Source organism: Rutidosis leptorrhynchoides, chromosome 4, assembly GCF_046630445.1.
Source record: "Rutidosis leptorrhynchoides isolate AG116_Rl617_1_P2 chromosome 4, CSIRO_AGI_Rlap_v1, whole genome shotgun sequence".
NCBI classification, from domain to species: Eukaryota; Viridiplantae; Streptophyta; class Magnoliopsida; order Asterales; family Asteraceae; genus Rutidosis; species Rutidosis leptorrhynchoides.
The window spans coordinates 527,490,711-527,509,667 of NC_092336.1; the positions used below are offsets into that span (position 1 = coordinate 527,490,711).

General features: G+C 32.2%; 2 long non-coding RNA genes and 1 pseudogene across 2 annotated transcripts; all 3 read right to left on the reverse strand.

Moving 5' to 3' along the window:
* Nucleotides 1-9,152: 9,152 nt before the first annotated feature.
* LOC139844964 (probable metal-nicotianamine transporter YSL7) lies at nucleotides 9,153-12,198 on the reverse strand (annotated as a pseudogene).
* A 950-nt stretch (nucleotides 12,199-13,148) lies between these two features.
* Nucleotides 13,149-15,981, reverse strand: LOC139844963 (uncharacterized). Its single transcript, XR_011758140.1, has 3 exons — nucleotides 15,334-15,981; nucleotides 13,968-14,172; nucleotides 13,149-13,619 (listed from the first exon to the last, which is right to left on the reverse strand). It is a non-coding gene; the product is annotated as an uncharacterized lncRNA (long non-coding RNA).
* Nucleotides 15,982-17,653: 1,672 nt separating this feature from the next.
* On the reverse strand, nucleotides 17,654-18,955 carry LOC139844965 (uncharacterized). Its single transcript, XR_011758141.1, has 4 exons — nucleotides 18,634-18,955; nucleotides 18,243-18,525; nucleotides 18,077-18,140; nucleotides 17,654-17,966 (listed from the first exon to the last, which is right to left on the reverse strand). It is a non-coding gene; the product is annotated as an uncharacterized lncRNA (long non-coding RNA).
* Nucleotides 18,956-18,957: the final 2 nt, after the last annotated feature.

Consider the following 18,957-nt stretch of genomic DNA (forward strand, 5'->3'; position numbering starts at 1 on the left):
AACGGGATGGAGCATATTGACGAATGTTTTAAAATATAAGTTGAGCGAGAAATAATGGAAAGTGTAAGTTAAAAGGAAACGAAGGAGGTAGATTTATAGTAACATATCCGACGAAGAAATCGAGATGTATTATCGCATTAAATTGAAACGGATCCTAATTTTCGTAATCGCCGTAAAATCAAATCTTGTGTAGATTACAAAGATTTTCTTTAATCCAAAGATCAACCGGGATGACGTCAAAAGATAAGGCAAATCTCTATTATCTCATTTCATTCTTTTACGATAGCTTCACTCATACGCTTCAAGAAATCAAATTATTCTATCCATAATTCCAAATCATGATAAAACTCTATGTATCAGCTTATATTCGTCATAATAACATTCTCATTGTTAACCACGACGACCTCTATCAAATTTCGGGGACGAAATTTCTTTAACGGGTAGGTACTGTGATGACCCAAAAATTTCCGAACAAATTTAAACTTTAATCTTTATATTATTCCGACACGATAAGCAAAGTTTGTTAAGTTAAATCTCAAAAATTTTAAACTATGTTCATACATTCATTTAACCTCGACCAAACTCCGACGATTCACGAACTAGTAAATGAACGGTTATGATTATATATGTATATGTGTATATATATATAACTTGAAAACATTAACAAAGTACTAAACATAAACGTATTTGTTTCAATATGATTATCGACGAGATTAAAAGATAAGATCAAATGATTGATTTATCAGATACATTGAATTATGATTATGAGTCTCTGTTGAGAGGTCCACTTTAATTTAAGAAATCTATTTTCTTTTTAACGATATTCGGAATAAATGGTAAAGTGAACTTCAAGTAAGGACAAAGTGTCAAGTAGCGAGAGCTAGTCAGATTGGTGGAAAGTCCTGTTAAATTTCAATACATGCCTTACAGTAATTGCCTCGTAACTTTTAATAAGATAAATTAATTAACCTTCATATTAGGTATTGTGAAAATAAAATTAGGGAACATAGGTAAATTAGAAAAATAGATATTGACAAGTTGAATAAATCGACGTTTTACATTAAGATGATTCCTTACGTTTGATTTTTCCTTTAAACTAAATCCTACAAGTCATTTTTTTAAACTAGAAGTTAATTCATATGTGATTTTACGTTCATAAACGAAAACGTCTTTTCGATATAATAGATTTTTTAAGAACGTCTTATGACATAACAACTTCTACTAATATAACCTTTGTAATATAATGTTTTGGGAATATAAAGTAATTGGAATATTAAAATATCGTTGTAAACGTTTTTATATAAATAAAGTATATCAATTTTAAACTTTAAAAAATACAAATATTACGAAATAATATTTCTTATTATTTAAACGATTTCAAGATATATAAATTTGAATATTATTAGTTTTGAAAAAAAAATATATATTATATATTGTCCCAAATTTATATTTCAAAATAAAAATGTAAAAATATATATCTTAACTTAGTCATAAAAACGTCCCAATTTAAAATGATATAATTTAGTAAACAACGAGCCACTGATTTATAGAAGCAAATGACCACGACGCTCAAATTTTATAAGATACATTTTCATGAAGTAAATTTTTGATAAGTAAGTCAAATTATTATTAGAGGTACACGCCGCGTAACGAAAAAGGCTAGTTTTCTAAACGTACGAAAGTGCGCTCAAAAAACCGAAAGTGGTACATGAGTCGTGAGACCACGTCCGTGTCATTTTAGTAAAAATTATATTTTTATCATGAGTGTAAATATAATATAATATTTAATTAATTCTAAAGATTAAATATTATATATATTAAATATTTATGTATCATGCGTGTTATATATGTAATGAAAGTGTCGACCGAAATTATTGGTCAATGTGGGCTGTCACTTGTGATCATACAATCGCATGAACAAATAGAAGAGCCCCCATGCGATCGCATGGGGGGTAGGTGAGGGTAAGGTTGCTTATATTCACGAATTCGTTCCAGATTATTTTTTTTTCATCCATCTTCTCGTACTCTCTCTATAATATATATTTATATTTATATATTTATATTATGATTATTATTAATAAAGATTATTAATATTAATCTTATTATTATTAGTATTAGTATTATTGGGAGCGATATTATTAGTATTATACATAAAATACTACGACAAGGGTACACGCGAATTATTTTAGAACACGTTTTGAGAGCGGGATAGGGCTAAGGAAATTATGGGTTATGGCTATGGAGGTGATGGGTAATGTTCATGGGTATGCTCCTGAGGCCAAACTAGTGTTTGTCATCTCCGTTGCGTCTCTGTACCTTTCCTACAATATTGAACCTCAATATTGATACGTGAGTACTCGTAAATTAATTTTTACACATTAATAGTGTATCCTTGACTAGTGCTCGAGAATATAGGATTATGCATGCTTGTACTTTTGATATTTCCCTTAGACAGGTTAGGTTGAATCTTGAATTAGTTACACTTGCAGTTGAGATAAGGTATAAGATATGCATGTTATTGGAAAGCTAGCGAAAAATTAAGAACTTTTCATTTAGAACTCGAATGGATTCGATGAACGGATTAGAAGTTATAGTCAATTAAATTTTGGATATTATTATTAAAAATGATTATTATCATCTAGTTTTTTTATCAAATTATTATTATTATTATTATTATTATTATTATTATTATTATTATTATTATTATTATTATTATTATTATTATTATTATTATTATCAATAAAATGTATTATCATTAAAAATTGTTATTATTATTACTATTGTTAAAGATATAATTAGTATTATTATTACTATTAATCATTAAAATAGTTATTAGTAATATCATTATCATAACATTTATTATTATTAGTATTATAATATTAAGTAGCACTTAATTATTATAACTACTATTATTATCATCAAAATGAACACGATATAAAAGACGATTTAAAAGTTACTAACAAATTGATTAGGAAATAATGAGTATTGGGTATTATGATGAAAATTTAAAATATTGTAAGACATTGATATAGATAAAATTATCGTTTTTCATTATTTTTTTCACTATTATTATTAAAAGTATTATGAATATTAGAAATATCATTTTTACAAAAATTATTATTTTTAAGAGTAATATCATTGTTAATATAAAATTTCATTATTATTATGAATTAGAACTATCATTTTATCATAACATCATTGTTAGTAAATATAAAAATTAATATTTTTATTAATAGGATTATAATCATTATTATTACAAAATAATACAACTTTTACTTATTATTATTACCAATGTTATTTTATCAAAGAAATATGTAATACAAATAATATAATTACCTTAATAAAACCTATCGTAATATTTTTATGATATCAAATGAACTTTATAAATTTTATTTCTTAAGATATATAAAAGTATATTTGTATATAAATTTATATTTATTAATAAAAGGATTATATTATTTACTCTAGTAAATCTTTTAAAATTATTTAAAAATATAAAACGACGATATTTAAACTATATAATAATCATGTATAAATTTTTGGAAACCATTTTGAGTCAAATTGACTTTTGTTGACTTTTGCATAGTAGTCTCGAGCATTAGGATTGTGGTACACTATGACCTAAGTTAAATTATTAGACAAATATTGACCAACATATAAAATATATAGTTAATATAGGTTCGTGAATCCGATACCAACCTTACACTTGTTCATTGATGTTATATGTATTTTTACTACAAAATACAGTATGGTGAGTTTCATTTGCCTTTTTACCCTTTACATTTTTGGGCTGAGAATACATGCGCTACTTTTATAACTGTTTTACGAAATAGACGCAAGTAATTGAAACTACATTCTATGGTTGAATTATTAAACTGAATATGCCCCTTTTTAGTCTGGTAATCTAAGAATTAGGGAACAGACACCCTAATTGACGCGAATCCTAAAGATAGATCTATCGGGCCCAACAAGCCCCATCCAAAGTACCGGATGCTTTAGTACTTCGAAATTTATATCATGTCCGAAGGAGGATCCCGGAATGATGGGGATATTCTTATATGCATATTGTGAATGTCGGTTACCAGGTGTTCAATCCATATGAATGATTATTTTTGTCTCTATGCATGGGACATATATTTATGAGAAATGAAAATGAAAATCTTGTGGTCTATTAAAATGATGGAAATGATTATTTATGTTAAACTAATGAACTCACCAACCTTTTGGTTGACACTTGAAAGCATGTTTATTCTCAGGTATGAAAGAAATCTTCCGTTGTGCATTTGCTCATCTTAGAGATATTACTTGGAGTCATTCATGACATATTTCAAAAGACGTTGCATTCGAGTCGTTGAGTTCATCAAGATTAATATTAAGTCAATTATAGTTAGATATATTATGAAATGGTATGCATGCCGTCAACTTTCGATGTAATGAAAGATTGTCTTTTCAAAAACGAATGCAATGTTTGTAAAATGTATCATATAGAGGTCAAGTATCTCGCGATGAAATCAACTATTGTGAATTGTTTATAATCGATATGGACTTCGTCCGGATGGATTAGGACGGGTTTTGACAGTACACAATATTTAATCTTCTATAATATGTACTGTGATAGTTCGAGTGTTAATATACTTTTGAAAGAATCACATGTACATAAAAGTATCTGGCACATTCTTCAAAAGTTTGACTACATTCATTAAGTCATTAAGAGGAATGATATTAGTATTCTTAAAGGTTCATACAAATGATAATGTGACTGACCCGTTCATGAAGCCCATGATGCACAACAAGCATGATGATCATTCTAGTAATACTGGACTTCGTTATGCCGCTGATCTTTTTCATTTGTAATTTAGTATTTGGATATTTTTGGAACATTAAGCAGTTTTATATTAATGAATTGATATATAGTTGGTATGATCGTTTTCATTTATATCACTGTGTTCTATATTAGCATGTTTAATCCATGAATAATTGTTGATTATTCAAAATCTCCATAATCGGTCATGTTATGGGAATAACATGAATTAAGATTAATGTGAAATTTTGGTTATATTCATTGATGATGAATAGTTAACTTGTTGAGACCAAAATTCATATGTATTCATTGATGATGAATATTGGAATGACCCAACCATGAGATGTCACTACATGGATCATAGTCAGTAGTGAATCTTTTAGTGATTATGTCTTTGTGTCCTTAGACTTGAGATGCACGCCCGTCTTGATGAGTGTAGCATTGTACTTTGATATGGTTAAACGCTGTCCTGAATAAGGCTGTTATAAAGGCCATTATTGAGTATAATGTAAAGCTCGTGATAGACACGTGTATGCAATATAGGATTTGTTCCTCTAAAATGTTTGGAGTTAGATACTTTTTGAGCTCCTCGATGAATGAATAAGATATTTGTGTGGCCGCACCCAGATATAATTAAGATAATACTTAATTAATTTGGTGATCTAATTCAGTTCTAAGATCGAGAAACAAAATTGTTAAACAAATGAGAATGACCGATGATCCATATCACAAGTTTAACTAAAGTATCTGAAACAAAAGGACGAATGGCATTTAAAACTTACCATAAACAGTTTCGAGAAACTACCCTCACATGAATTTGGGGACAATGACGTGTTGCTAGACGCTTACCATTGTTTGTATAGTTACTTAATGTTGTGCCATGCACAAGTGGGAGTCTGTAGGATTAATGTGCAAGGTACAACATATAACTATATGGCCAACTTCATTTGAGCCTTCGGGGTCACACACATATACACTGAGACGTCAAATAAAATATATATATATGATGTATATATATTACTCAAGTAACAAAATAGTAAATCGAAATTAATTCATTTACTATTCATGTGAATAGTAAATGAAACGAAATTAATTAATTTACTATTCACATGAAAGCGATATGATAGAAATTATTAATTTTAAGTTACATAATATACCCCTAAAGTATTTGAGAAATACGACTTTGAAAAAGAAAATTACAAAAGAAGTTAAAACGCGTAAATCATAAATACGACTTTCAAAAAGGAAAATATATCTGTGATCCAAATTGATTGATACTCTTTACTTTACATCATATTATATATATGGACGAGAGAATTGAAAAGAGAGGTAGTAAGAAAAAATAATATTGTTTCATACGGAGTATCATTTTGGATTCATAATATTAATCAAAGGTTGATTAATTATTACTTGAGTTTGGACTAGCATCCATTGACGTTGTTTGAAGTGTAGTGTGGACTATCCTAAGAGACGGTCATACTTTTGATCGTAAGTTTCTCTCCGTCTCATCAATTTCTCCAAGAAAGGTATATCGTTAACTCCTCTTTTGTTTTATATTCATGACAATTATTATGGTGTAATTGGATCATTGGGATAAATTAATCGTGTGCATGTTTCATTAAATATATGAATATATATAATCTTGTAAATGTTTTTATAAAATAATAAAAGATTATTATTTTAACTATCCGCTGCGTTAATCTGAAATTGGTAAAAGTACACACGGTTTTCCAACAGTATTATTCGTTCCAGAGACCTCGATATGATGAACGATGAACACGAACATGAACTCGAATTGATTCTCGTCAAATCTGTTGTTGTTGATTTGATATGAAGATGAACGAGTTTGATGTTGATGATATGAATCATGTATTCATCCCCTGATTGTACTGATAATCATCATTTGAAAATTGAGTTGTTGAGCTTTGAGATGATGAATATGTTCGAACACTGTAGCACGAATCTGTGATTTTGTTTTTCTAATTTCTGATGTAATGAAAATGAATATGATAATTGATGATCAGAGATGTGTTTGTGAATTTTTGTTATGTGTTTTGGAAATTTGAATAATTTTCAGATTAGATTCGGTAAAATGAGATTCGGTTTCGGTTAAATCTCACTCGGATGTGTTTAGGTTTGGATTGGATTCGGTAAAGTGTTTGGAGTAATTTCGTGTTTTCGGAAATTTTTGGTTGAAGGTATGAAGATCTTCATGAAGATATGAAGATCTTCATGATGAAGGTTTGAAGATATGAATATCTTCAAGTTGAAGATATGAAGGTGTAAGGTGTCGTATATGAACATTCATCGATATTCATGCGGATCATCTTCGTTTCGTTGAAGATCCCGCTCTGATACCATATGTTGGATCATAAGATCAACATGAACACGATGAATGGAACGAATAGCCACAAAGTAATCAAGGAAGTTGAGAGAAAATGAGATTTTATATTCCACGGCTTCCTTGATCTCATTACATAACATTGGCTATTGTTAACTTCTATGGAGTTCCTAGATCCATTATATAGCCCTCATCTAAAGGATCTTTTGGTAGTATGATTGACTCATTCTCGGGTACCTAACACAGGTTCCTTCGCCTTTTTAGCTTTTTGCGTAGACTTGAAATATGTTGTCTTACACTTCTAGATCTTTCTTCAAGATCTTCAATCAATCCTTCACGAAATTGTTCCTTCCGAACCTTTCCTGGAATTGGCAATTCCCTTTTCAGCATCTTTATGATTTTTTTTGATTATCTTCTTATTTGTAGACTAAAAATTATTGACATTCGGATAATAGAAATCAATAATTTTCCAATATTTATTTGATATTCGGATAATAAACATGCTCGTAAGTTTTCTTGAGAGCATAAATGCATAATTTAACCTTCAACGTAATATGACTATCACTTATGACAATGACGGTGGTTTAGAGGCTAATACACTCTAATTTATAGTGTTCATGAATCAGTATAATGCGCCTTTCATCCATGCACTTTCTTTAAACTTTATCTACGCGCCTTTATCGCGCATATTTATTATGTGCATACGCATAAGCGCAAGCGCACATATGATCAGTAACGTGTGTTGGATCCTCATATAAAACACTGACAATTTCAGTTAAATAGAGTCATAATATTGGTTTCGGTTTAGTAAAGCATGTGTAATTTGTATTATTTGATGTATCACTTAAAATATAAAAGGGGTAAAGGGAAAAAGTTTTTATGTAGGTATAGTGAGGTTTCACGTGAGTTTTGAACACGAAATATCATGGCTCTAACCAATGACGAAGCATGAACTAGTTCGTTGGGGGCTCCAACACGTCAACAACTATGCTATTTGGAATGGTTTCGAGAGATTTATAATATTACTTTTTTTTCTGTACGTTATATATTTTATCCGTATTTAATTCATAATTGCTTTGTGTTTTATTTATATAATTATATGTTATCGTTATTTTAGAAAGAAAAAAAAAGTTGTATGAAATGTAGTCCAACTTAACAAAAGAAATATTAGAAAACACTAATACGTACAGTAGAACACATCTAATTAGTTACATTCAAATAACTGCTGGATTGAGTGATAATTGAACACGTTTACCGGTAGTAAATAATTGTCGATGTAACCATATTTGAGTAACGGAGTAAGAATATCAATTATTATACATTCTTTAAGCGTTTACCTTAAATGTGTCAGCTTTTTAATGTGTCGAAAATGGTTGTGTCATGTTAACTTGCTAGTTATAAGTAACCTTCCTAGATGAATGCGTTGGTGGTTTAGTAGTTAATAAGAGAGTTAGTTGTCGATGTTAGTTCCGTTACGAAAGCTATAAGTGATTGAGTTAGTTTTAGTATGTGACTGAAATACTTTGAATTAAAGCATTTTCAATACATCAAAAACTGTAAGGCGTGAATATGGAACGGATCCGTACTTCGATAAATAATGTTGGTTTCTGTATTTCTTAAGATTCACAATTCATAGTTTCTAACAAAATAACCACCCTCAATGTTGAGGGTTGCTTAAAAACATTGCATATGGACTCAACTGGCTTGCAAATTATATCTCTAGTTTCATAACCAAAAAGGATGTGATATGCAACTACCGAAGACACAAACAATCAGCTAAGTTCTCCTAATTATTTGTGTAATATGTTCATAGTTACCAAGATAAATACAGAATATAAAAAATTGAACCTTCAGCATACTCCGATTAACCTATAAGCCCAACTAAAAGAACAATGTACTTGTAACAAAAAGACAGCAAACCAAATACCAAATCCTTTAAATCCGTACAAACTATGCAAAATTACTCTAATAAAGTAAAAATAAAAACCAGCATTAAACTAACTTAATAAATCAGTTACCCAAGAAACTATCTATTTTGGTGTTCATAGAAGCTGAAAGAAACTTCATGCAAATTGGGGCGTTAACACCAAAGATAGACAATACAGCCGCTGGCACGCCCCATAATGAGTCGCCACAAATCATACCCGACGCTACAGCTGGTGCGAGTTCTTTAGCTGACTTTTTATTCTTCTTCTCCCATATGAAAAGAATCAAACTCCCAATACACATATCGATTGCAAAATACGAACCAAGGTAAAATGGAATAGCCATACACATTGGACTCGGAATAAACCTGTATAATCCATACTTAGTTTCATACTTTTTCAAAACAACAGTTAAAAGATTGACAACCATGGCGCCAATGAAGAATCCGATCGAAAGTTTCAAGCAGTTATGAGGAAGTGAGCAAAATCCTTCACTACCAAGAACTGCAATTCCACGATAAAGAGCACCGTAAGGTGCAGGGTAAGATCCATGCGGGTCCCCAACAGAATACGCACGGTAAAAGAACCAAAAGACTAAAGGTGACATCACACATCCCATTGCAGTTCCAAGAACTTGGCTAAAGAACATGGAACGAGGCGATGATAACGTAAGGTACCCTGTTTTGAAATCTTGCATTAAATCTGACGCTGTAGAAACAATATTCATCATCACACCACATGCTGCAAGACCTGCAACGATTCCACCATGTTGCATCCCGGCCCACCCACTGAAAATCAAGATGGCTAGTTTACCGCAGTTGGAAGCTAGTGACCAGTCGGTTAGACCACAACCATAAGCGTTACAAAAGGCTAGTACCGGTGCTATAAACGAGTAAATGGTACCATTTTAATTGTGGGAAGATAAAGAGTGGCACTATGATTATAGATACAGCCGCCAATGTACCATTTTAATTGTGGGAAGATAAAGAGTGGCACTATGATTATAGATACAGCCGCCAAGGCTATGTAACCTCCAAAAGCTGTTAAGTTAGAGATTTGATCTTTAATGAAGTACTCATTCCTTCTCTGTTCATCAAAACTAACTGGTGTATTATTGTCAGTGGAAGAAGAAGATTCTGACTTTTTTGACTTCTGTTTAATTACGGCAGCCAACATCACGATCAACATGTAAATGACCTGAAATAATCCGTCTCCAAGCATAGTGGCAACAGCAAGAAATACCTGTGAAAAGATACGATAAGTAGCTCAAGAAGACGATAAAACACAATTAGAGTCTATACTACTTTTGACCCATTACCCAACAGCCCGCTCGTTTTGTCAGCAGTAGTTCAAGTTTCGAGGAACGTACCCTGTATCCTTGAATGCCATGAAGACTGCTTGCTGATAAATTGGCTGAGTACCATATTCCCTTCTTATTTTCAATAATCGGCCACATTATACCCCAAGACAAAATTGCCCCCAAAAGTAAAGAAATGTTAACCATATAGGACAGATCATACCCACACCGACATATGTAGAAGAGAAGTCAAAATAGAACCTGCAAGACAATGCAAAATTAATATATCGTGCAAGATTAAAACCATGTATGTCTAGTCAATACATAAAGAAAACAGAAATTTGAAAACGAAAAGATAATACTAACTTTTGAGAAAAAGGCTTTTAGACCAAAAGTGGGGAAACTAGCAAACCCACAGTTATCAGCAGCAGCAAAAAACCATTGGAAAAACGCCCACACAAAGCTAAAAGAGAAAGACTTGAATAGCATCGACTTGTTTCCTGTTACAAGATTCCAATAGTAAAGAACTATTCAGTAGCAGATATAAACTCTTTCATGGTGTAAACATATTCACATACATCAACACATTATAAGTTTAATAGGTTGTATACATTAGGAATACACCCTGAACTACTTTCAACCAATCAAATCGGTTAATCATACCTATAAGTTTTCACAATTGTAGTTGGTAGTTAATAGTGAACAATAAAACAGAAATTGGCAGTTTTCATAAATAGATGGGACAGAGTTGCCCCTCTAAAAAGCTACAATATAATGAGATTACTTACTTTGCTAACTTGGCACCTTTTGGAGTGTGGAAGCTGTTTATAAGAAATGCAGTAGCAGTTCCACTAGGATAAGTGAGCTTTAACTTCATGATCATCATCTGAATGACATAAGAAATCAGAACATTAGTAACACAATAATGAATATGATAACATATGTAACATACAATTGATTTATAAATGATGCTTACCCTTCGTAGGGGCACAATCGAAAAGAGACCGACAAAGCTAACAGCAAAGAGATATGCAATCATCCATCCTGGAGCAAGTTTCTTAACATTTAGCGGATCGTTTCCAGCTTCTAATTGGGAAGCAACCATTGAACTCATTCCCAACAAATAACTTGCTGTCCCACCTGTAACCATCACATTTGAAAAAATACTTATTAATTAAACAATAATAACAACTAATAACTATGCTATATCTTATAGGTGCAATTGAGCATGTTGCGCTTGAAAGCAATTAATCTGATCCATAACCTAATTTTTCTTATAATTATATGCCATTATCAAATAACTTGTAACTAGTTTGACAAAAGTGATCATAACCTAATCGACACATAGACAATAATTTGATTTGTTTATTCAAACAGTCGAGTCATAACAAAATTTGAGATTTATATCCTTACTATTAACCTTATTAGATGATTTATTTCAATATTAAGTACGTAGTAAATAATATAAATAAACAACATTTAGGAAACACAAATTAAAAGTAAGAAACATATTAAAGAAGAAAAAAAAGAACGTACTGCTGAAAGCGATTCCAGAAGACGCCACAACGCAAGTCTGAATAACAGTATTCTCCTGTCGAGTAAACGGTTGCTTCAACAATCCACATTTATCGAGCATTGTGGTCCATCCTTTGAGCATAGCGAATCCGAGCAAACCGGCAGCAACATTCAGCGAAGGTATAATGCCAGTCGTGAGATTAAGCTTGCAAACAATGAAGTTAAAGACGATCGAAAGCAATAAACTGGTAACGATTGCTCGAAACGTAATCTGGTTTCTCCATGACGGAACTTGTTGAGTTGAAAACACTCTCTCCATTTGGGCTTCTTCAGATTCATCAGTATGCAGCGTGTTTTCTTCATCATCATTAATGGTCGTCGACTTAGATTCTTTTGACGACGCCATTAATAATTAGTCGTTGCGTAAATTAAACCCTAACGAGCTAAGCGAATTGTTGTTATTTTGACGATAAGCAGAATAGTACTCGTATTATATAGAGATATAGTTAAAAGATTCCTTGTTGGATTATGAGTGGAATTATATAGCGAATCAAGAGTTTGTTGACAATTACCGTTTTTTTCTCCAAGTTAATTAGCTGTCTTTTAATCTTTTATTTAAATTTAAATTTTATTTTAATTATTTAACTAGTTTATAACCCGCGAATTCGCGGGACTTAAACATAGGTGAATTTTAAACATAAACATAGGTGAATTTTAAACATCGGTGAATTTGCATGGACGTTGAAAAAACGAATTCTTGACCATTGTACAATGAATAACCCAAGTTTGAGTACATGTCATTATCATATAACTCGATAAAGTTCTAATATATGTAGTAAGCAGCGAGAGTTGTGACAATAAGTTGAGCTGCTAATCAAGCTTTAGAAAAGTTACTTGAAATTTAGAACGAATAGCTCTCCAACATAATCAACCATTGCACAGCATAGAGTAATGATTTTAAGAAACTTTGGTAACTTATCTCAAGTATCTTTCATTATATCACTAAAAGTGTTGAATTATATGTTACCTAACACATGTCAGGTACGGAACTTATTCATAAGGTGTCAAGTAGCCATGAACAATACTCCGTAGTAAATACACATTTTTGAACTGAATATGAAAGATAGTCTCCTTTTTTGTAAAGCAACTTCTACAAATTAGAAACATAGCTGCAGCAAGAGAGGAGAGGGCATCCGATGAGGACCCAAATGACCAATTAACACAATCACTACTCAACTGGACAAGTTTAATTATTAAAATTTAGCTACTACTACATACCTTCTTATTGAAATATAAGCTTCATTATTTATCATTTATAATGTTATTAGTAACCCAAATCAGAAAAAGACACTGCAAAAGAACTCACAGTTACATATCGAACAGCTCTCTAGATGGATGATTACAAATCGATTTGACCGTAAATGTATACAATAAATAATCAAATTTTAGGGGTAATATGGACTCACAGATCAGTTGAACATCTATGTAAAGTCGCATGAATGTTACAAGTGTTGCAACACTTCTTTGTTCTTTGTAGGACCATGTTCATTGATGATTGTTGTTGCTTCTATCTAAAAGCGATGCACATTGTAAAAGATATAAGTTTACGTTTCAAACTCTTCTAAAATCATCACAACTTGCCATAATTCAGGCGTTTTGCGTGGATTAGAAGACCCGAAAATGCTCTATTAAAGTTTTCATAGCCGCAGGACATTCAGTTGGAATAGGCGGTCGTAGTTTCTACAAGAGTTCAAACGAAAAAAATCTCATTATCCATAACTTATTATGTAACTAAACAATATACTCCTCCGTCACATAAGAAGTATCCACCTTACTATTTATATTCGTCCCAAAATAATTATCCACATGCAAAAAATATCCGATAAAATATCGTTATACTCCCAAAGTTACCCTCATTTATTACTCTTAATTGTTTATTTATTTAATAAATTCAGTCAAACTTACCTTGAAAATATAAGGGCAAAACTCACAATCGTTAAATATATCTTAAATTCAACATAAATTGTAAGGGGACATTCTTTTTGGGACAGAGGGAGTAAGAAATATGCAAAAAGGTACCGTACGCACAACAACAAAAGCTATTTGGATAGGGGTCATATCTTTATAAGGTATAGTCCCAGCCACCGTTTGCCATAAAATGAGCCCAAATCCACACGTGTCAACCTTACGACCATACAGATTCTTTTTATCATCTTGGGTGCCATCCAACGATAAGTTCCTGGATCATCGAATACAACATCACAATGCCTCTCCTCACAACTTATTCCAAAATCTGCAACATTAAAATGAAAATCGTGGGTGATTAGTATGTTTTCAGACTTTAAACCCTATGAATAATGCCTTGTGAATGAACATATTCCATCCCACGAGCAATGTCTATTGCCATCCTAATAACCTTTTCGAAAGATAAATTCTCTTGTCTTCTACGTTACTCTCCTCAAGTTTATGCAAGTAAGCACTCAACGAACCCTTTGAAAGATATTCGATGATAAAACACAAGATAGGTGTGTTGAGGTGTGGAGACATTTAAACAAAGTTGGAAATGTCGCCACAAAAGGTGAGTTAAAGTGTTGCACGGATTTTGCAGATTTCGGGTTGCGTGAAACCTGAATTCAGGAAGTACCAGGGAGTGATGCGGCGCATCACTCTTGGATGCGGCGCATCCATGCAGCATTTTGGCCCGAGAGTTTGTGATGCGGCGTGATTTAGTGTTTTGGCGCATTTCGGGCAAGTGATGCGGCGCATCACTTGCAGATGCGGCGCATCTGGTACCTGGAAGTGAGCTGTCAGCAAGTGGTTCAACTTTTGCAAATGGAATCCGAACATGAGTGTCCAAGTTGTCACTTTAGGTGCATGTGGGATACTTTACACCTTGTTTCATGGCTGTGATCATGCCATTACAAGGATGTAAAGGTGTTCAAGATGGCTAGTTGATGATTACTTGAAGCATGCTTTTGTTTCCTTAAGTGTTTATGGTTTTCCTATAAATAGACCTCTAGTAACTCATTGTAAACTCACCACCACAAAATTAATACAAATAGAACAGTCTTTGGTTGGCCGTGGACTAAAGCAATCATAAATGATTGCATATAACCACGTTAAATTCCCGTGTTATTTATCATTCTTGCTAGTCTTTAATCTTTTCACTATATTTCAGTTTGTTGGAAGTGGGTTGATAACTTGGGGTTATCTAGTCTTGTTTGGGCTCACCTAGTCGGGTTTCCTAACAAGGTGGTTGTCTACACGCTGCTACAAACCGTCACCCCCAATAGTAAATGGAAAAAAAAATAGCAAAAAAGTGATTATTTATGGTTTGTAAAAAAGAAATTGCAGTTGTAGCCTTTCTAAAAGAAAGGTTGTGACATGTTTTTTTCAAAACGCCAATATGAAAATGCAAAAGCTACATTGTAAACATAAAAACTCTCTTACATACCATGACATTTTCGTGTTGCAACGTATCAGTATGAACCCTGTAACATTCATTAATCATAACATCAAGTCATACTCCAAAGCCTACATATAGTCCTTTGTCCTCCTACACACAAATCAAGACAGCAAAGATTTCACAAAAAATAATCAGAGTCGATTTCATACAAAAAGTTTAAAAAAATAATCCTACAAAAAGTAAGAATCATCATGAATTATGCCAGTTAATTGATTCAACAATTAAGTCTACAAAAAGTACAGTTTAGCCCTAATTTAATACTCTAAATGACAATAAGCAACAATAACTCATAAACCCTAATTCAAGGTTTCAACGAAGATATCTAAATTCAAGATTATCATCCTTTCAATCGAATAGACAACCGAAATTGTTGTTTTGAATACTCATTGCATCGAAATCGTTGTATTTCCATCTCAATTTCCAAACTTTGGCAGCTTTTAGTCGATTACATGCACGAAATGCTTTAAAATCAGTGACGAAGAAACTCATTGTGTTTCATTGGAAGATGGATAATAGTACAAATGAAACATATTCTTCTTTAATCCGATTTGCAGTGATCTGATAATTGTATAGGGGATTTCAATGTCAACCGTTAGAAATTTAGGTTTCAGAATCGGTTTCATGGTGAAAACTGAAAACATATGTTCGTGAAATAAATTTGGGAACAATAGGTTAAGCAGTAGAGCAAGGGTTGGTTTGTGATGGGTATAATTGTAAATCTACTTTGCTAGTGACGTTTGTGCGTATAATGATACGTAACAATGTAGATCAACGGTATAGATTTAACATTAATTTTTCATCCAAGGGTGATTACTTTGCCACCTAGGATTTTTTTGAAAAAAGGTGATGTATTTTAAGTTTTGTTATAATAGATAAAAGAGATTTAAATTTTATTTTAATTATTTAATTTAAATTTACACAAAATTGAAAAAATAGTCCCCGTGTTTTTACAGTTTTTCTTAAATAGTCACTCCCGATCACTTGCATTATTTGTCACTATATTCATGCTTTTTTCCAAATACAACCCTTAACTCAACGACACTTAACGGTTCGTTAAGTTCTACACATGCTCTAATTAAATGAATTAAGGTTGTTAAACGAATTTGCAATCTCACGAACCCACGGTGTTACATCACTATGCAAATCTTCGGGAATCAAATCAAACAATGGAGCACGTTGTTTTTCTTTCACCGTCACTGATTTGAGTAACGGAAAATGGTGACGTAATTGTTACCTACAAACTTTTTCGCTGAAAAGGAAAATAAGCAAATAAAATTAACTCATTCACAAAGTGACCTAATTTGACATACCTTCAAGTATCATTGTAAATCTTGCTAGGTATCAAGAATATCTTATCATGCAATTGAGATATAAAAATGGTCCATGAACCAATTGTTACAAAAATGATTGTCAGTGATTCGTGTATGTAACAGTCATACAAAACGACTTTTCTTATTGCAAATTACAATTTTCATTATTTTCATATATAATCTTGTTGTTGATATATGGAGTCGTCCTCAATGGGTAATGAAGGTGAGGTCCCTGGTGGAATTGAAACGGCTCTTTTTCACCCGCACACACGTACAAAGCCTATACATCACGAAGAACGGAATCGAGGTCGATTCATCCGCTTAACTTGATGTATTTTAAAAGGTTGTCAAAGTCCATATGCACCCCGATTATTTTGCCATTTTTGCACACTGTCTTTCAAGGATGGCGACATACGTAAACATGGAGATGTTTATTGGGATAATGGGTCCATAAAACCTCCCATAACCTCAATGTTGTTTTTTATATTCAACTCCCTGTGAGACAACTTTGGTAAAAAAAAAAAATCCTATTAGTTAACTGTTGTTGAGGAAATTGTCATCCAAGTCGTAATTGTTTACATTAGATTCTTTGTTTATAATTTGGGTTTTTCCTTATTTAATGAAGTTAAAGACGTGGTTATTTACGGTTTAAGTAAAGCACGTGAGGGTTACATGTGTAACTTAATGTAATTGGGACAAAATCATGAATTTAGTGACTAATAATGCAAATAATAGATTATTTTAGTAATTATGTCTAAATTTTAATTAAATAGATCTATAGTTTCTATTAAAATGCTAAAATAATGACATCATAAATAAGCTAATTTCTTTGTTAACAAAAAATCATAAATAAAAAGAAAAAAATCTAAGGCCCTTAAGTGATGTCATTATTATAATTAACTAGCCTTTAAGAGCCCGTGCGTTGTACGGCAGGCCCTAATAAAACTAAGTATAAAATGTTAACTATGTTAAGGTAAGAAGAAAGTAGAACAGTAACAAATGAAAACACATTTAGTTCAAAGTAAAGCGTAAGCATGACATGAAAAACAAAACAACAATCCAAATAATTGTTCAATAAAACAAAAAGAGCAAAAACTTTAATGTAAAGTGGGATGTTGGATCCATTCAATCGCATCACTAATCATCACCAAGGTTAATCTTCTTAGGTCTGGTTGTCGACGACTTCACCGACACCGACACTGGGCTTTCCTTTGGTTCTTGCTTAATCTGTTTTTTAGGAGGGGTGTATCATGTGCTGCTTGTAAGGTCCACCATGTGTTTTTCCTTAGTCGACATGTTGGAAGAACCACACTACAATGGAGATGCATAATGAAATTGTTAGTAGCATACCAGTTTGAATAAGAATTTGTACTATAATTAGGTGATGATTGTATAAAGATTGATGGAGTATAGAATTTTACTTTTGGGGAAACTGAATGAAGTAGCAGCTTCAAGTTTCATCTGCTTGATTTTTAGCCTGACAAGCTATGAACAAAATACGGGAGAATATGAGTTAGTTAGTATAATATTTGGTGCGTGTGTTAAAATTTGTATGACAAATAACTATTAAGTTGATTTTATGATTACCTTGAACTGTTCCCGAAATTTCTCTACCAATACCTCATCAGTCGATGCCTCTTTAACTGTATAGTTAGATTAGGTGTACTTTTTGTTGTTACCATGCATTTCCACCTTGAACAAAAGAGTATTACCAACTAATGCTTCTAATTCAACGGGTTGATCATCGTCTTCGGGCAAGGACTTTTTAATCTCATAAGCAGTTTTGGTAACATATTTCTTGACCAGTGATTCAAAAAGAGTGAAGGTTGCTACGCCAATATCGTCTGCTACGCGGACACTTACCTTGAACCTGTGTATTGTGAATTTTATTTTAAAATATTGTAATAACATTATGTTCATTATAGTAATGAGAGAATTACACATACTATAACTATAAAGTTAGATGCATGTCACATACCTTAGAGCAACTTGTGGATTTTTACCACAATCTTTGCAAGTACACTTCAATAACAGCTGTTGGTCACTGTCCAGTGTAAGATCGACATCCTTTGATGTTGTGGGTGCTTTTTTGTGACATTTCTTACAGGCGATGTATGACCACGTCTCGTCCGGTTCAATAGCAATGATCTCTGCTTCAACAACAAAAATGCCCTCCTACATCTTTGTTTAAAATTGAATGAACTCGGGGTAGAAATCAAGTATTACGTATCTTTTTCACAATCATATGTAAATACAGAGGCTGGGTTAAAATTTTCAATAATCATTGAAATCAAGTATATGT